The following is a 7,558-nucleotide window of genomic DNA, read 5'->3' as shown; positions in this document are numbered from 1 at the left end:
GCTACAGTTTACTCAATTTTTTTTATGCTACAGTTTACTCAAAATTTTTGAGTACAGTTTACTCAAAATTTTTGAGTAGTGGAAATAAATTTTATGAGTTTGACTGAACTTAAATGTTATGAGTTTGATTGGACATAAATGTTATGAGTTTCAATGAACTTAAAATATGTACATTCAGTTTACTCTAATGTTTTCTCGTTATCTTCATTTTTAAGTTAAAATTATGTTTCATATTTAAGCTTAACCAACTCAAATTTATAATGTTACATGAAAACACATATTCATGTATACTGTACTTGCATTTGCCTTCTGTGTCTAAAAACAAAAACACACCTCACATGTCTGTTTTACTAATGCACATTTTTTTATTAAGGTTTAAACCAACCTTTGATAAAACATTAATGATAACAGTGCCAAAATGCACAGCATGTCCACGTACCAAAACAACAAATAAACCCCTGTGCAGTTCTTATTTAAAGACGTGAAATAAACACAAAACAAAACAGAAAAAACAACAAATTATACTCTGCTGTTCTGTTAAAAAATTAATTTTCTGATAAGCATGTACTTGAATAAATACAAGAGAATACATTTCAATGTACTCGTTATAAGGTGCAAATCAAGGTAAAACTTACTAAAAACAAACAGTATTCATGAAATGAAAAACACAATTTGGTGGAATCCAAGTTTACACATCAAATTATTAATAGAAAATCAGTCAGAAACAGTACATCAATGTTGAGGTATGCATACATTAAACCAAACAAGAGGAGGTGTGCATCAGACAACCTGGGGAGACATCTCACAATAATGCCATCTTCTAGCACAACAGAAATGCTGTCGGGGTTAAACAAGATGGCGCTAGTGAGGTTGTCACGGAGAGAAGTGCGACAGGAGTGTTTTCAATGTCTGGATCCTCTTCCCACTGCAAAATACACACAAACGTACACATCCAGAATAATGTAAAAGTTTTAGAGATCAGTCAACAAGCTGGATTTGGGGTTATGCACTGGAATTACATGCAGAAATACAGAGGAGTTTACATTTCCTTGTCTTTAAACAACACTTGCATGCAACTTAGTTAAGTTAGTTGGTTAGATTAACAGGCTTTTAGGAGTCATGATTTGTTCTCTTTATCTTGACTCAAAAATCTCAGCCAAATGTGATTTTGGGTTTTTTTCTTCACACTGGGAACCCAGGTAGGCACTTAAGTATTCTTGGGCCCAATGTCTGTTTTGTTTTATAAGAATTAACACAAACATGCGGGCGGCCCGGTAGTCGAGTGGTTAGCACACCGGCTTCACAGTACAGAGGTCGCCGGTTCGCGTCCCGGTCCGGCCTCCCTGTGTGGAGTTTGCATGTTCTCCCCGGACCCGCGTGGGTATTCTCCTGGTCCTCCGGTTTCCTCCCACACTCCAAAAACATGCATGGCAGGCAGATTGACCACTCCAAATTGTCCTTAGGTGTGAGTGTGAGAGTGACTGTTGTACGTCTTTGTGTGCCCTGCGATTGGCTGGCAACCAATTCAGGGTGTCCCCCGCCTCGTGCCCGAAGACAGCTGAGATAGGCTCCAGCAACCCCCGCGACCCTAATGAGGAATAAGCGGTACGGAAAATGAGATGAGAACACAAACATGCCTGTCCTCGGGCACTGTATAGAGTACAGTGCCCGAGTACAAGCATGTTTGCTTCAAAAACTGGTCCCATGCTTGAATTGCTATCTCAGGAATGGAATACTAGAGATGCGAATGCATCTGTTTGCCAAATAATATGAGACAGAGATATTCTTTCTTCTTCGATATTTTACTTTTTATAAACTCAACTACTTTCTACATTCAACCAGAGCCATAAATTTGTCACATATTTCTTAAAAGCTTGGCCTTGCAAAAAGAAGTGATGCCTCAGCACCAATAAGCCAGGCTGAATAGATGATCAATGTGACATTTAAGAAGTCAGATTTGGTTTGCTACCAAAGAAAAAGATAAACAACATGTATAGCATATGCTTCATGTCATCACAAGGAGGGTACAGCAAGTCCTGAAGAATGAATGTCTCTCTGTGTCTTTGTTTTGTCATATTGTCTCTATGCTGTCATATTATTTGTTATTTAGTTTTTTTTTTGTTCTTTTGACTTCAAGACGGCGCCGCGAGAGTGGCTGCCTTTCCAGCAGCTCATCTATTTTGTTTTTCTACTTTCATTCCTTTCATCACTTTGCTGCTGTGAAATGTAAATTTCTCCACTGTGAGACTAATAAAGGCAAATCCAATCCATATATTGTGGCCATCAATAGACACTTGTGTTAAGTCAGGTAATACATACATTTCATGTCTTGAAGAACTCTGAGTCGTCTTCTCGTAGGTATGAAGGGAGAGCACGAAGGGCCAGACCGCGTCTCGTGTATATCATGCTGTTCCTTTATCAAAAGCAAGAGGAGATAAAAGCCAAGTTTTAATTTGGGGAAAGCGACAGAAGTTTAACATTGCAGTACTTGTCTTCAGCATCTCAAACCCAAGACAGTGGCCTATGGAGAATTAAGTTTAGGTAAAATTCTGTTCAATATAAAAAATACCTACATGTATTATTTTTAATATGCATCGGGTAATTAATCATGTAGCATTAATAAAAATGTGAACATACCGTAGATAATGGTGGTGTTACTCAATTTCCACCCTGGGGCTAAAAGGTTGATTCGAAAAAACAGACAACAAATGTAATCTTTTAAGTTAATAAAACACATTTTTCCATGTTTACTTTTTAAATTTAATAAATCATCTAATTTACCAGGTTAAATGATGCCATCAAGCCAGTCAGGTGTTTGCAGTTTGATGACTCTCTCAGTATCCTTAATGTGCCAAAAATACATTTAAAATGTTTTATGTTTACACATGTATGACCATTTAAAACTATACCAATTGTACATAGTGATATTTTATTTGGCTAGCATTATATTTACTTAGTGCCTTCTTAAAACGGCAGCACAACTGTTGCGTGGTGAATGAGCATGACTTCTTGTGCTGCCGTTTGCAAACAAAGTTAACTCAAAACACCAACCTGCTGGCGTTGCAGCCTCTGTGTGGCGGATTTCGGGTGACCCTTATAACTTTTGAAGTTCATATAAAACTTAATTTAACACCCATTGGACGATTATTCTCAGACATTCGCCTATACAAACATAACTTGCAACACCCCGTGATAGATATTACTCCACCACCGCCCAAACAAACATGCGCGGTACAATTCTCTTAATAACACTGCTGTGTCTTCAAACAAACGAGACGTTTAAGAAACATTCCTACTTACTACAGAAGAGCTCGTAACATTAGGAGAAGTCCTTGGCTCGAGCGGTGGATGATGTCCTCAGTCGCAAGCCCGACCACAAACTAGCATCTTTGCTAGCTTGCAAAGGTGGCAAGAGCCCCAAATGGACTTTCCAAAATATTCCTTTCCTGACAGAGAATGTACTTCCTGAGGCTGCTAAAGAAGCATGGCCTGCCACAGGAGGTGCTGCAACATTTCTACACGGCTGTCATCGAATCCATCCTGTGTTCTTCCATCACCGTTTGGTTCGGGGCCGCCACAAAAATGGACAAAATCCGACTTCAACGGACAGTTAGGACGGCGGAAAAAATCATTGGCACCGCCCTACCCACTCTCGAGGACTTGCACACTGCAAGAATCCAAACTAGGGCGCGGAAAATCCTACTGGACCCTCCACACCCTGCCAACCACCTTTTCCAGCTACTCCCCTCAGGCAGGCGCTACCGATCCATGCGCACCAAATCCAGCAGACATTTAAACAGCTTCTTCCCCCAAGCCATTAACTCTTTGAACTCTTTGAACTCTTTCAACAGTAGCCAAAATGGAACTGTATAGTGCCACTTAGCAGTTTTTTTGACGACGATACTAGTGCAGCGTGTTCTACCGGAAACAAATTCCTTGTGTGTTCTACATACTTGCCAATGAAGATGATTCTGATATATATATATATATATATATATATATATATATATATATATATATATATATATATATATATATATATATACAGTAAAGTCTCGTTATATCGATATTCAAGGGAGTCCGAAAAAAATATCGATATAAACCGGGACTATCGATATATCCGACCCTGTTTGCATGTAATTTTCTCCGTGCGTGCATAGAAATAGTATCGATATAACCGGGACTATCGATATATCCGATATGGATATAACGAGACTTTACTGTATATTAAATACTATTGTTTGTCTTTCCACCCTAATTTAAGATAAATAATCCGTCGGTCTCTGCCAGATTCAGCCGTTGAGAATTCAAATGGCGTCCAACGAGAGCACGCAATGATGTCATCACGCAGCTTCCTGCCGTTTACTTAAAAGATTTGAGTAAACAATTGACATGAACTCAAAAGTATTGAAGTACTGCAAATTAAAAACGCAGGACTCATTCAAAAAACTCAAAACGTTTGAGTTTTTGAAACAAAAAATCTGCTTTTGAGTTTACTGACCTTAATAACTTTGAGTCAGTAGTGCTGTTTAAAGCAATATATTGCTTTTGCATAGAAAGTTTTCCCAACTTATTCAATCGTATAATATTGATCGGATTCTTGGTGGACTGACCTCTGATTCCAATTAGATTATCTTGTACTGTAAAGGAATACTCCTTTCGATGAGGACATTATTCTTGGACCTTTGCACTTTAAGTGAGTCCTAGGTCCTCAAATTGTCCCTCTCCACATCACTCACACTGGGCCCATTTACAAAACTCCTTGTTTGATTGATCTTCTTCAAGTCGTTTGCGATTGCTCTCTACTTGCACTATTTTGCAGATTCCGTTTTTATGCCAAATGCGAAATGTTTATTTTTGGTTTCCTACGTTTATTTTCAATCTTTACTTCTGACTCTTGACTTGAGTTTCCAGAAGCTTTTGGGTTTTATTTTTTGTCAAAAGTTTGTTATAGTTCATTTTTCCAAACCAGCTTCTCTGATCCCTCTCATCTGTCAATGAGTTTAAACATTTTTGTTTGGGGGGGGGGGCTGGTAAACTATCATCACAAAGACATATACAGTAAGACTGAATATATATTTGTGTTAAAATAATGAAAGTGTTGATTGCAATTTCTATTGCACTTTGTGAATGAAAAACGGCGGCAAATCATCACGGAGGTCCGCGTGAGAAAATCAAGGTGACTTTTCTCTGTCATTTTTATTTTGTGATATTCCGATTATACAGTAAAAGTCTCGTTATATCGATATCGGATATATCGATAGTCCCGGTTATATCGATACTATTTCTATGCACGCACGGAGAAAATTACATGCAAACAGGGTCGGATATATCGATACTCCCGGTTATATCGATATTTTTTCGGACTCCCTTGAATATCGATATAACGAGACTTTACTGTAGTTTCTTGCTGTATTATTACACAGTCAACAGTGTTATTTTTACTATAGAGCCATTGTCTGCATACAACATGAATTTATTGAAACCATTACACATATAAAGCATGTATGTAAACAAAGAAATATATATCCCATCACTTTTTCTGTCTGTCTCCTGTGGCCTAGACCCACACAAACACACCCACACCCTCCCTCTTGCCTCTTACAGACTGATGCGGGTAGGACCAGGCAGGGGTTAAACCCATCACACCATAAAAAAAGGAGCTGTTCATAAAATGGAGGAATAAGAAGCAGAAATAATATTTCAAGTATGATTAGTTCATCCGCGGGGCACCTTGTGCGATTGAGAAAGGGGGTGAAAGTGGGAGGGGTTATTGTGCACGGCAAGCAGTAAATTATATCTAGCCTTTGAATGATTCCTGCAGATCCTATTACGACAGTGAGGGGGATTGGTGGGGCCAAGGAAGGGGGGAATGAGGCAGTAGGGAGAGAGAAAAGCAGCAGAACGAATCGGATGAATTTTGTTTCCAGCTGTCCGAGTGATGGGGGACAGTGAGCAGAGGACAGACGAGTGCATCGAATAGATATTAAAACAGCCATTTGTTCTCTTCTTCATAACCTTAATGTATCTGTACAAGCACTGCATCAGTGAAGGACATCATTCATTTATCACATCAACTTTAATACCAAATCAATGAGCTCCCAGGTCTTATTGCCAACTCTTCCGCCCGCAAAATTATTAACTTTAATTTATATTGCAGTCATGACAACAGTGTACATCGTTTATAATTTGTGCTGCCGCTATATCGCCAATAGATATAACATTAAGCAGATTACGAAGATGTGTCATTAAAATCACCCTTCAGAGAGCTGTAGAGACATGCATTTTAGCCTGTAGCAGGTGGTTAAACATGCCGCACTTAAAATTTATTGGCACAAGTGTTGACACCCAACACCCAGTTCTGAAAATACAGGCATGCCAGTAATCACCTGTTTATCTGCATCACATTGCGGTCTTGCTCCTTTCTGAACAAAAACAACATGACTCAACTGCTGAAAGCTTCTGTCTCACATCGGTCCTGTTCTTCTAATGCAATGATCCCTCCATTCACGCTCGTCTCATAAAATGTCGCTCATTTTGGCCATCCTGTTCAGTCCAGAGCTGTTTCATTCAGTGAATGAAAATGAGATCATTAATTTAGTCTTGTTTGTGCCAAACTCTATTAGACACGGAGCGAATGCCAAAGCATAGACAAGACCGTCTGGACATTTAATGCAGGACATTAATAATAACAGGAAAGGCTCGGTGGCGGTGGTGGTATTGGAGAGGGGGGGGCTTAAAATAAGGAATTTTGCACCCAGCTTTCCCCATTAATTGCACTTTTAAGTTTCCCTATAATGGATTCTGACGTCTCATGTCACCAAAATCTATCATTCTGAAGGGTATTATTCCTCAATTAACCTGTCAACCCCCACCAAGGCCCACAGGATGACTTTCTGCCAAGACTTAGTAAGAAATGAAAAATTCTAATTACAGTAAAGTCTCGTTATATCGATATCGGATATATCGATAGTCCCGGTTATATCGATACTATTTCTATGCACGCACGGAGAAAATTACATGCAAACAGGGTCGGATATATCGATAGTCCCGGTTATATCGATATTTTTTCGGACTCCCTTGAATATCGATATAACGAGACTTTACTGTACTTTTAAATATAAAGTAGATTGATAATCCAGTCTTATTCCAAACACATGTACCAAGTCATATAAACCTTTAATTCTACCTGAAACATAGCTGGTGATCATAAGCAGTCCGAGGTACATCCAAGGTCACTTCCTCCTCATCTAACGCCTGGTCCGTCATGTCAGGCCTAAAAAGCAACACCACTCCACAAGATAATCACATTCATCACCACGTTGTACTTTGACTGTAGCATCACTTCAATGCTTAAACAATGACTGTGGGGGTGGGCGGGGGGAAGGTGTGAGGAGGGGACTGACATTCTGAATTAGGAAAATATGTATTTTTTCCATTTCTTACAACATACAGTGGTTGGATGCAGTGGTAATAGTGAATGTTGGTATTTTTCCAAAGAGTTGACATATTTTCTCCCTTTGGATGAAAGGCATTTCTAATCCATTGTATATTCAGT

General features: G+C 39.0%; 1 long non-coding RNA gene across 1 annotated transcript; it reads right to left on the bottom strand.

Moving 5' to 3' along the window:
- Positions 1 to 412: 412 nt before the first annotated feature.
- On the bottom strand, positions 413 to 3,887 carry LOC148900633 (uncharacterized). The gene is made up of 3 exons (XR_016114362.1): positions 3,301 to 3,887; positions 2,320 to 2,413; positions 413 to 1,588 (listed from the first exon to the last, which is right to left on the bottom strand). It is a non-coding gene; the product is annotated as an uncharacterized LOC148900633 (long non-coding RNA).
- Positions 3,888 to 7,558: the final 3,671 nt, after the last annotated feature.

Source organism: Hippocampus bargibanti, linkage group LG03 (assembly GCF_051943395.1).
Source record: "Hippocampus bargibanti isolate YZ-2025 linkage group LG03, ASM5194339v1, whole genome shotgun sequence".
Lineage (NCBI taxonomy): Eukaryota > Metazoa > Chordata > Actinopteri > Syngnathiformes > Syngnathidae > Hippocampus > Hippocampus bargibanti.
This window is presented reverse-complemented; position numbering and strand designations above follow the sequence as displayed.